This window comes from Camelus dromedarius, chromosome X (genome assembly GCF_036321535.1).
Source record: "Camelus dromedarius isolate mCamDro1 chromosome X, mCamDro1.pat, whole genome shotgun sequence".
Lineage (NCBI taxonomy): Eukaryota > Metazoa > Chordata > Mammalia > Artiodactyla > Camelidae > Camelus > Camelus dromedarius.
In genome coordinates, this window is record NC_087472.1 from 10,138,299 (window position 1) to 10,151,583 (window position 13,285).

The following is a 13,285-nucleotide window of genomic DNA, read 5'->3' on the forward strand; positions in this document are numbered from 1 at the left end:
CTGGGAATATGGCAGTAAATGAAACAGACAAAATATCCTGCTCTCATGGATCTTATATTCTAGTGTAATGAAACAGTCATAAAGTAAATATGGTATAACATCAGGTGTGATAAGTGCTAAGAAGAGAACTAGTACCCTTAAGGGTAGAGAGTGATGGGTTTGAGGTGTGCTATTTCGTATGATGGACAGAGAAGGCCTCTCTGAAGAGGTGACATTGTGAGTAGTGATCAAAATAAATTCAGGGAGTGTGATACAAATTTCTAGAAGAGCAATGCAGGCTGAGGGACCAGCAAGTGCAAAGACTCTAGTGTGAGAACAAGCTTGGCAAGTTGAAGAAGACATATTGGATTAAGAAAGAAAGAAGTAAACCTCTTCATCTAGAGCAGCAAGATCAAGGTAGAAAGAGGTAGAAAAATAACTTTGGAAAGATAAGTAGTGGCCAGATCATGTACAATTTACTGAGCTATGGAAGAGAGTTTTGGATTTCATTCTAGTTGTAATGGGCATTCAATTGAGGGCTTTGTGCATAGGAGTAAAATGAATCAACTTATGATTTAAAAGGGTAACTTCATGTCTGTGATGACAATAGAAAAAAATGGTGTCAAGAGAAGCAGGAAGACTAGACTATTGTATAATACAATCAAGAAGCCATGTTGGCTTGGACAGGGTGTTAGTGGTGAACAATTAAAGTAAATAACAAGATTTGGGATATAATTTTGGAGATAGTGACAGTAGGAATTGTTGCTGCTTTGGATGTACGAAGTGGATGGGGAAAAGTAGTCTAAGTTCAATTTACCTTCGGGTCTGAGCATCTAAGTAAATAAATGTTCTATTTTTAATTAATGGAAGCAACGAGAAAGATCAGGGAAAAGCAGGTCTGCCTATTGTTGGAGGAGGGGCATTAATGGAGTTCTATTTCAGAGAATCATAAGAAACCTTTAGTCATCCAAGTGGACATGTCAAATAGGCAATTCAATACATATACCTAGATTTAAGAAGCTACATCTGTGCTAGATTTATAAATTTGGAAGTCATCAGTGTGTAGGTAGCATTTAAAGCTGGGAGACTGGATGAGATCAGTGAAGGAGTAAATATAGGTGGAGAAGATATCTGATGGTGAAGCCTTGGTTTCCCAAACATTTTGAGTCCAGGCAGTGGAGAAGGAACCCCCAAAATACATAGAGGAATAGCTAGTAGGGTAGGAGGAAAATGAAGGGGATGAGGTATCCTGGAAGTAAAGTTTAAAAAAGTATCTTAGTCCAAGGTAATGCAATAAGACAAGTTAGGGAAACAAAAGGTATATAGATTGTAAAGGGAAAAATAGAATTCTCTTTTTGCCCCCAAGGTATGATCATTCATGTAGAAAATCCAAAAGAATCAACAAAAACCTCCTGGAACTAATCATTGATTATAGCAAGGTTGCAGGATACAAGGTTAATATACAAAAATCAATCATTTAACTATATACCATCAATGAACAAGTGGAATTTAAAATTAAAAACATAATACCATTTATATTAGCACTTGGGTATAAATCTAACAAAATATGTAAAAAAAAATCTGTAAGGAAAACTACAAAAATGAAATCAAACAAGAACTTAATAAATGGAGAGATATCCTACATTCATGGATAGTAAGACTGAATGCTGTCAAGATGTCAGTTCCTCCCAACTTGAGCTACAGATTCAAAGCAATCCTAATCAAAATTTCAGCAAGTCATTTTGTGGATATTGACAAATTGATTTTAAAGTTTATATGAATAGGCAAAAGACCCACAATAGTTAATACAATACGGAAGAAGAAGAACAAAGTTAGAGGACTGACACTATCCAACTTCCAGACTTACTATAAAGCTACAGTAATCGACATAAGGTGGTATTGGTGAAAGAACAGACAAATAGGTAAGTGGAACTGAATAGACAGCTCAGAAGTAGACCCACATAAATATAGTCAACTGATCTTTGACAAAGGAGCAAAGGTAACACAATGAAACAAAGATGATCTTTTCAACAAATCCAGCCAGAACAACAGGACATCCACATGTGTAAAAATGAAAACTGGACATAGACCTTACACTCTTCATGAAAATAAACTCAAAATGGATCACAGACCTAAATGTAAAACAAAGAACTACATAATTCTTAGGAGATGATATAAGAGAAAAACCTACATGACCTTTAGGGATTGTGATAACTTTTTGGATATGACACCAAAAGTATGATCTCTGAAAGATATAATTGATAAGCTGGACTTCATTCAAATTATAAACACTTGCTTTGACAAAGACATTGTCAAGAGCATGAGAAAACAACAGACTGGGAGAAAATATTTGTAAAAGATATATCTGATAAAGAACCATTATCCAAAACACACAAAGAGCTCTTCAAACTCAACAATAAGAAAACAATGACCCAGTTGAAAAATGGGCAAAAGACTTGAACAGACTCTTCACCGAAGAAGATATATAGATGATGAATAAATATATGAAAATATGCTCAACACCATATGTCATTAGGGAATGCAAGTTAAAACAATGAAATACGACAGCAGACCTATTAGAAGAGCCAAAACCCAAAACACTGACAACAAATGCCTGTAAGGACGTGTGGAGAAATAGGACTCTCTTTCATAGATGGTGGGAATGCAAATGGTACAGCCACTTTGGAAGAGAGTCTGGCAGTTTCTTACACGACTGAACATACTCTTACCATATGATCCAATAATTATGCTCCTTGGTATTTACTCAAAAGAAATGGTAATTTATGTCCACACAAAAACCAGCACACAGATGTTTATAGCAGCTTTATTCGTAATTGCCAAAAACTTGGAAGCAACCAAGATGTCCTTTAATAAGTGAATGTATGAATAAACTGTGGTAAATACAGACAGTGGAATATTGTTCAGTGCTAAAAAGAAACGAGCTATCAAGCCATGAGAAGACATGGAGGAAACTTTGATGCATATTACTAAGCAAAAGCAGCCAATCTGAAATGGCTACATAGTGTATGATTCCAACTATATGACATTCTAGAAAAGGCAAAACTATAAAGACAGTAAAAAGTTCAGTGGTTACCATGGACTGGGGAGGAGGAGGGATGAATAGGTGAGCACAGAGGATTTTTAGGTAGTGAAGACATTTTGCATGATACTATAATGATGGACACATGTCATTATATATTTGTCCACACCCACAGAATGAATGTAAAACACAGAATAAACCCTAACATTAACTGGATTTTGAGTGATTATGACTTGTCTTTGCAGGTCCATCATTTGTAACAAATGCATCACTCTGGTGGAGTTGTCTGTAATGGGGGAGTCTACACATGTGTGGGAACAGGGGGCATATGGGAAAGCACTGTGTCTTCCTCTCATTTTTTTCTGTAAATCTAAAACTGTTCTGATAATATAAAGTCATTTAAAAAAGAAAGCATTTTAAAGAAGAGGAAGTGATTGACTCTGTCAAATGCTGCAGTTAGCGCCAAATAAGACAGGGACTGAAAACTGACCATTTAATTCAGCAATGGAAAGGCCACTGGATGTCCTTGATAAGAGCAGCTTTGACTGGTGATGATCATGATAGAATTGTTGAATGAATTCAAAGGGAAATGAGAGAAGTAGAGTCAGAAAGCAGAGAAATGGGGTTATAACTTGAGGGGGTGGTAGGTTCAAGAGATGATTGTTCAAAGATGGACGATCTTACAACATGTTTCTATACTGATAAGAATGACCTGTAGAGAAGGAGAAAATACTAATTCTGAAGAAGCGGGTTCTTATTAATAATAAACCTTCCAAATAAAGGAGGTAGACTGGATTCAGTATACAAGTAGAGAGTGTTCACTTTACATAGGAATAAATATATTCCACTCATTTTAAAAGGAAGAAGGCAGAATAGATGGAAACAGATTGAGAAAAGTGGGTAGATTGGTGTCAGAGACATGTAGAAGTTCTCTCTTTTGAAAATAGCTTTATTGACATGTAATGCATATACTATAAAATAAATCTATTAATATGTACAATTCAATGTGTGTTTTTGTATAATCACAGAGTATAATCACAACCATCACTACCACATAATTTCAGAATATTTTCATTGCGCTGAAAAAAGAAAGAAGCCCATATTCATCATCAGTCATTCCCATATCCCCACTCTCTGGCCCCCGGCAATCACTAGTGTACTTTCTATCTCTATGTATTTACCTATTCCGGACATTACATATACATAAAATCATGTGCATACTTTGATGGAAAATTGTTCATTTTATGCTGCCCTTTCTATTTTTTAAGTTGTCTGAGAAATAAAAAAAATGAATAGCATAACAACTGGAGAGAAATACAGTAAAATTTTGAAAGTGGTTATCTTTTTTCTAACTTTTTTTGGGGGGGGGGATAATTAAGTTTATTTCTTAATTTTAATGGAGGTACTGGGAGTTGAACCCAGGACCTCATGAATGTTGGGCATGCACTATCACTGAGCTATACCCTGCCCCGTGGTTATCTTTTTTTTTAAACAAGTTTATTCTTAAATGTACAATAGGTTCAAAGACAATACTTCATTCTAGCTATAGGTGGCAACAGATGTGATGGCACGGAATCCAGACCTGTAAACAGGAATGGAATTAGGGATCATCACTGCCTCGGGGGCAAGGAACAGCTTACTCTTGGCCAGATTTCTTAATTCCACCTGTGGCCAGCAGGCCTTTTCCAGCAGCCTTCGCTTTTAGCACCTCCAGTTTCTTCTGCTCCTCTTTCTGCTTCTGCTTGAACGCCTTATCTCATCCACCTCCTTGGCCTGCTTCTTAGGCAGCAGGGGCTGCTTCTTGCCACTTTGGCGCCCGGACATGGCTCCTGCCGCCCCTACCCCAGACCCTGCCACCGGAAGCCGACTAACGGGGTTATCTTCTCGTGACGGCTTTATGGATGACTTTCTTTTCTTCTCTATACTTTAATGTGCAATTTTAATGTTTCTATAAGGAACATGTTTTACAAAAAAAGTGAGGTTTTCTTTTTTTAAGAATCAAGAGAAGTTCAAAAATGTAAAAGGTTTAGCACATTATGAAAAAATCCAATGAATATTTTAACTTAAGTTTGCTCTAAAACTCCATCTCCTTTTCTAAAATTCAATATACAACAGTGTCTGATTTTTTTTCTCAATCCTACTATAGATCAAAATTGAGTCTGCTTTATACACTGCTTAATTCTCTAGTGTCTTGAGGTTCATTTAGAGTTAATGGTTGTCCTGTTGCTGAATGAGTATAGGCTGACTTGAGAATACACTAGTGATGGGTGACCTTCAAAAGGCTGATTTTCTGGAAAAAAAAAAACAAAACACCAATCCCCCCACCGGATATAAGCACTATTGAAAACATTTTAACAAAGACGTGTTGCTGCCAAAACCAAAGAAAGGTTATCAGCGGCTAGCAAACGGTATTCTGAGAGAGCTGTCATAATTATAAAATAAGCTCTCAGGTTCTGAAGTCTGGAGTAAAATAAGGTTGAACTGCAGGAAAGAAAAATTCAAGAGTTAGACTCGCCAACTCAAACAGTAGGGCACGTTGGTTACTTTATTCATTTAGTCTTGATCTTCCAGGACACAGAGACAAATCCTCATCTTTACTCACTGATCTGATCAATTAAAAAATTCCTATTGGATAACAAATAGGGAGGCATATAGTTCTCAAAGTTATTTAATTAACTGTGGCCAATAAAGACACAATCTAAGAGTTTGAGAGACAAGGGTCAGTGAAATAATCTTCAAATGAAAATTTACTCTAATCACTGGTTTGCCCATCACAGAGTGGAACGTATCTGTAGAGAGATAATTACCATCCTCAACAAAACAAATGAGATATGACCTGAGAAAAACTTGAGGTCGATAAACTTAATTTTCAATCTCAATTAGAATGGTCCTATCATTCTCTCATTCAATGCTTTATTAAGTTTTTAAAATAATCACCCAGCTTAATATTCTTAGACAATTAAGGCTTAAAAGTTATCTTTTGGTTATCAGGGAAAGGGGGTGGGAAGGGATAAATTTGAGAGTTTGAGATTTACAAATGTTAGCCACTATATATAAAAATAGATTTTAAAAAGTTTCTTCTGTACAGCACAGGGAACTGTATAATAACCTTTAGAGAAAAATATATGAAAATGAATATATGTCTGTATATGCATGACTGGGACATTGTGCTGTACACCAGAAACTGACATATTGTAACTGACGGTACTTCAATTAAAAAATAAATTTAATTTATTAAAATTATTTATTAATTTTAATTTTATTAAATATTATATATAAATAAATATAAATATTAATTTTAATTAATTAAAAATAAATTTAATTTATTAAAAAAATTATCTTTGGGTGCTAACTTCTAATGCACCACCCTCCATATAATGGAAGCATTTTCATCCATGCACTTTTCCTCATGCCCAACTGGTTGCTAGGTTCTGATGATTAAAACTACATGATATGGCTCACAAATCTATACTCTCCATTTTATTACACCTTCTCCAGTTCAAATGCTTATCACACCTCTCTAAGAATATATCAACCAAATGATTCCCTATTTCTTCTCTTTGTCTGAAACAGTCTGTCCTATGTATTACTACTCCTGCCACAGAAGTGAGCTTATTCCCATGGAAAGCCAAATATTCCTCATGTGCTCTTGAAGCCACCTCCTTTCAATTTCCCGATGAGTCTGTTGCTATAGTAATTATATCTTCATGCTGAACATTTTCTTTGCTGGAATACTGACATCAGCCTGTTAACATGACCAAGTAACTGCTTAAACAGAAGTTCTCCCTTGACCCAACAACCACCTGCAGATACCATTTCTTTACGTCCCTTCATAGCAATAATTTTCTAAAGAGTCACCTTCATTTTCTATCACACCTTTCTCACTTCCTGTTCCCTCTCTCACAATTCCAACTACGTTTCCATTATAGCCACTCCACTAGAACAATTTTTTTTGGTAAATCCTACAGCCTTCATTTTATTGTGGTAAGCATCAGGTGAAAGTCACCATGGCCAACACTCAGCTTGTTTTCCTCCTACTTTATTGATCAGTCTTTTCCATGTCCATTCTTAATTTCTTGTACCTGACTTGGAAATTCGGAATTCCGTATGGCTCACTTCTGAGCTGCCTTCTTTTTTATACAAAATTAATCACTGATCTCACAAATTTCCACGTTTTTAAATACAGCCCATTTAACAATTATTTTCAAATTTATTTCTGAAGTGCTGACGTCTCCTTAGAGCTTAAGACTCATACAAAAGTTTACCTGAAGTCTCTTCTTGGATATCTTACAGGTATCTCAAACCTAATATTTGCAAAACTGAAATCCTGATCTTCATCTCAAAATCTTCACCCAGGCTTTGCTCTCTTTCTTAGAAAATAAAGCAACCATCCAGTCAATTATTCAAATCAGAAACAATGAGTCATTCTTGATTTCCTCTATCCATCATATCCAACTAAATTTATCATACAGTTATACATCCAGTTATACCCTCCTATATAGCTCTAGCTCTGCAGCAAGCCATCAGTGTTTCTCATCTGGAATGCTGAAACAGCCTATATATATATATATATATATATATATAATCTTCAGCCCTAGACTCCTTCAAATGAAAACATATCCCAGCACCTGCAAAAATCCATCATTTTACATAAATTAGATTTACGTACTATTCAGTAACATAGCAGAAGTATTTAGCAAAGTCCATCCTGCTAGGCACATATTTGTGACTTGTAAACTGAAGAGCAGCTTATAAACTTGTCCAACAAGAGAAAACAGTGAATAGCCGTGACCCTCAGAAAACAGGTAGTACCCTCCGTGCTTTAAGAGCTGCTTACTTATGAGCTAATACCTGTGTGAAGACTACGAGATGAAATCTACACTATGATTTGTATGCTCTTTGTAAGGTAATTACTTTTCAGATTGACTGGATCTCTATTTAAACCTCATGTTCTGGATCACAGCAATCTTCACCTCATAATCTATAATTTTAAAAATTAAACCTTAAATTTTAATTATAGATTCACATACACTTATAAGAAAACAATACAGAAAGATACTGTGTACCCTTTATCCCGTTTCCTCCAAAAGTAACATCCTCCAAAACTGTAGTACAACAACCAAGATGTTGACATTAATAAGTCAAGAAACAGACCATTTCCACTGTGACAAGGCTCTCTCATTCTGTTCTTGCATAGCGAACGCCATTTCCCTCTTGCCCTCACCCCTTCCTTAACCCATGGTAATAACTAATCTGGTCTCTATTTCTATAATTTTGACATTTTCAGAATGTTATACAAACAAAATTACACAGTAAGCTTTGTCATGGCTTTATTTCACCCAATATTATTTTCTGGAGAGTCACTGAAATTGCTGTACGTGTCAATAGTTCACTACTTTTTATTGCTGAGTAGTATTCCAACGAATGAATGTGCCATAGTTTGTTTAATCATTCACCCATTGAAGAACATTTGGGTTGTTTGTAGTTTCTGGCTATTATAAAGAAAACTTCTATGAATATTCATGTACAGGCTTTTGTGGGAACATAATTCTTCATTTTTCTAGAATAAATGTCTCAAAGTGAAATTGCTAGGTTGTAGAGTGGTTACATGTTCAATTTTTTTGTTGGTTTTTAAAGAAACTGTCAAGCTGCTCCTAGAGTATCTGTACCATTTTGCATTCCCACCAGCAATGTATGAATGGTCAGTTTTTCCACATCCTCTACAGCATTTGATGCTGTCACTATTGTTAACTTTAGCCATTCTGATAGGTGTGCAGTGATGTCACATGAGGTTTTAATTTGTCTTTACTTAATGGCTAATGATAATGAACATTTTTTCATGTGTCTGTCTGCCATTTTTCTCTGTATTTTTGTATTTGTATTTTGCATTTTCAACCCTCCTATGTACAAACTGAGCTTTGCCATATGTCTAGATAGACCTTGAATTTGGATTATAATTTTGGAGTGATTCATAATGTGTCTAAGAGGCAGTGACAGGTTTTTATGTAGTTCTTTCACCGCAGGGCTATAATGTCATTTTCTCAAGTCATTTAGTAGATATTACCTCAGTCAAATTAATCTTAGAAAACTTTTATATAGGAAAAGTCAGCCCCAAATATTATGTGTGTAGAAAGTAATTCAAACACTCTTTGCAAATTTTTTTCTGCCTAGAAAATAACCTATTTGGACTGTCATGAGGCTAAACTGATAGCAGATTTTTAGGCTGGTCATGAACTTCAATGGAAATGGTTTCAAATAACATGAACCAGTAACAGTTCAAAACAGACACAGAAAATAGGTGGCAGGTCTTATCTGTGAATATCTTAGCTCAAGAACAGCCCATAGAAAGGTTACTAGCAAATTCAAGATATCTGAGAAACTCATCTTTTGTTGGGAGATGGTTAATACTTTCATCTTCTTAGGAAGTTGTTGAATGAATAGCATGCTTTTAGAAAATGCAGATTCATCAGTTTCCCTCCTGACCACACTACTGCTGCTAGAGGTACACAAAATACTAATAGGGAAGGAGGAGAAAGTAAAAAAGATTTTATTCCACTTTCTCTAAAATTCAAAAAAGAACCTTATAGGTCTTCTGTTTTTCAGTCTGCTCCCCCAACTTACATTTTCTAAATATCCAAACTGAATATATTAGAATGTTTTCTTCAGGACACTATTTGTAGCACTACAGGATTCTCCAGATAAAGTCAATGAATTCAGTAGTAATAAGGACTACTACTAATGTACATAAGTACATTATTTACAATCAAGTTTCTTTTTAAGCAAAAGACTGTGCATATTAGCATCAGAAGTTAAGTGAAAAAATGTTTTACCAAGCCTTGACTACTGTATTCTATGTAGTTAAATAGCTTTCCTCAGGATTTAAAGTCTAAAGACCTCACTGTTTGAACACTAGAAGCTAAGTGAATGGTCCAGGGTTAGGCTTTTTTTTATCATTTGCATCCAGTCACATGTAATAGTAAGCTCAGCTACCATTTAATGAATGGTATGAAAGTGCTAAAGGAGTTTTCAGCCCACTCATTTAATGCTCATCTCAGTCCTATAAGCTAGATATTTTTGTCTCAGTTTTATATATAAGAAAACTGTGCTTTGAGAGATTAAGCCATTTATCCAGGGTGACACAGTTAGCAAGTTACAGAGCCATGCTTCCCTGTCCCCAAGTCCCTACTTTGTACTGCTCTGATTTATGATGAATAGTCATCCCAGCAAATTCCCTGAGTGCTGAGAATGGGAGTGGGGGTGAGGGTGAAGATTGAAACATAATAAAAAAAAAAACTTTGAAGTCACAGAGCAGTCAATTCCTCGTTATTACCCTAGTGGCTATCCCACAGAAAATTCAAAACTAAATCTCCTATCTCCCTGACAACCATTCCTATGTTATTTCCTTCCAGATTTGTTGACAAGAAAGAAATTTTTTCTTGTCAACAAGAAAGAGAGAGAGACAGAGAAATTTTTTTTTCCCTAAAACTAAAACTAGATAAATCCCAATATATGTAGGATGGTTAATCCTCCATTAACACACAAACACACACAGAATACAACTATATTTCACATTTTTCACAAAAGTTGTCCCCTCCACCTCATCTCTCACATATATACCAATCATCTATTGTTAAAACAAGGTGTGGGCGTGGTGTTGAATAAATGATTGCCTAGGGGACACGACCTCTTCCTGGAGAGCTACCATCTGAAAACACCAGCAAGGAACTCTGGGAGTCCGTGTAAGAATGATGGAAGGGGTAAAAGAGGTTCAACTCTGTGTACCTTTTAAAGAGCTTTGTTAAAAATGTGAATAACCATTTTATTCCTTTGAATAACAGTCATCATCGCCTTGGAATTCTTATAGGTGAATCATACACATGTTTAGCTCCAACCCATCAGAGCCCAAAGCCAATAATAATAGTAGGAAATTCTTACCGAAGTTCTACTATGTTTCAGGAACTGATCCAATATCTATATACAGATTAAGTAATTTAATTATCACAACACCACTATTCAGTGGGTTCTAGTATCCCCATTTTATACATGAGGAAACTAAGACGTAGTAATATAAAGACTCTTAACCTCAGCTCACACAGCTCATGGATACTAACTAGCTCAGCAGAAATAGGAACTCGGGTATCTTGGCTCCAGAGCACTTCTCTTCCTCACCTACTCTGCCCTACTGTGTGTTTATGTATGTGCGAGTGTTCCCTCCTAGTTTATAAACAAAAGATGAGCCACGATGTGGGCTATCAGAGTGCAAAGGAATATATCACTTGCATATTGCTTGTCTTCCTACACCCGGCAGCTATTAAACACTTCACATGTACACCCCACGCTTGCACCGCAGTGCCAGTCACAGCCCTCCTGCGCAGACTGATGAGAAAATACACCCCTGCTGCCTTTGAAAGCTCTGCGAAAAAGAGAGCTAATTCTTCTTTAAAAAAAATAGCAGAAACAGTCAGTAACAGTCCCATGATGATAAATTGGCTAAACGTTGCCAGAATTTCTGAGGAAAACATTCAACTGAGGTTAAAAGCACTGGTCTTACGATGCCTTCAGAGATCCACGGGGTATCAGGTATTGACATTAGTTGCTCACGTAGAGAAAAGAACAAAATTATTTTCCCTTCTAAAACAAAGAGGGGCTAAGGAAGAAACACCAAAAAAGCTGACATGCAAATATTGAAGCATATTTAAAGGAAAAAGAAATAGGCTTTGAATGACATGCTTTTGCTCTAGTGATTTAACAGATGAAATACAGGTTTGTTACTACATTTTTCAAAACCCCTTAGAGTAAATTAAGATACCAAAGGCAGGTACTACGAATTAAACTGTATATATACCAGTTTGTTCTAAGTACGATGACCTTTTTGATTTTAGCCTCTTGCAAAATCTAAGCAGTGCGGTCATGGTGCCAATGCGGGTGAGAAACTCATGAAGCAGTTTGAGGGTTCTGACAATTTATATAGATTTATGACTTTGCTATAGTAAGGCTTCTGATAGACCCTCTGTCATACTGATGATGAAAATGATGGTAAGCCAACAAAGAAGGAAGTCAGAGAATGGAAGACAGATTGGTTGATATGTTCCAAGGATGTAATATCCTGAGTACTTGCCTATTTCTGGACATGTGCTGACACGTTGCTGGTCTGTCTTGTTGAATATAGAAAATCACAAGGATCAGATTTGGGAAATGGGGAAAGAAAAATCTACACTGTCTGGCACTGTGTTGTGTGGTTTATATGAATTATTTCATTTAGTCCTCTTAGGACTGTGTGGGGAATGTAATCGTCCTCATTTTCCAGAGAAGAGAACTGAGGTTTTAATATGAAGATCCTGCTGTAACCAAGGAGAAGCTTCAGGCTTTTGTCAGAAAGGAACTTACTGTCCCATAGTACCACCAGGTACCCCTGGTGGTTACGTGCAAAGACTGACTTCAAGGAGGTTCACCATATTCCCAGATTGGATTAGGTCACCATCTCAAATGCACTTGTAAGTTCCTGCATGCTTTGTTCCTATCAAAACTGCAATTAATCAAATAGTATTTTAATGTTCATCTTCCCCTAACAGACTAGCCTGTTAGCTCTGTATAGGTGGGACCTTTTCTGTCTTGTTCATTTCTGTAGCTCTAGCATTTAGTACAGTTCCCAGCATATAGTCAAAACTCAATAAATAGTTGCTGAATGAATGAATGGCTATAGCAGATCGAGTATGAGAAGAAATTTGGTTAAAGAAGAAAGAATTAGGCAGACATTGCCCAGTAATTTTTACATTTAAAAACTGCACATATATCTACTACTCAGACTACTGGGCGTTGCCTCAGGATCTTAGACATTGAGTCTTCTGTGACTAGAGGTCTGCATAAAGCCCCTATCCATTTGGGTGGGGCTACTGCCAACTATCGTGTCTTTCAAGTATCTCCCAAATTGTCACACCTTACCACTGAGGCCTTGGCCAAAGCCCTGGATCCACGTCATTCGTTTCCCCACTCCTTGATGTTATTTGTCTTTATAGCACTCGTAATCACCTGTCATAGTGTATGTTTTATTTATTTATTGTCTACTAGAGCATCCGCTCCATGAAGGTAGGGGGCTGTATCTGTTTTGTTCAATGATGTAACTTCATTACCTGTTACAAGGTAGACACTCAGTAAATATCCTGACTTAGCAAACAGCAGAGATGAGCATGTCACAGAAAACATGAATTGGAGGATACACGGAAAGGAAAGGAAAGACGTAGAGCATCTTTAGGAAGAGTTTGAAAA

General features: G+C 36.3%; 1 long non-coding RNA gene and 1 pseudogene across 2 annotated transcripts in view; both read right to left on the reverse strand.

The window, feature by feature from the left end:
• Window positions 1-13,285, reverse strand: part of LOC135320143 (uncharacterized) — a 310,832-nt gene that overhangs the window by 82,278 nt on the left and 215,269 nt on the right. The gene's annotated exons all lie outside the window — the stretch shown is intronic.
• LOC116150973 (translation machinery-associated protein 7-like) lies at window positions 4,656-4,843 on the reverse strand (annotated as a pseudogene).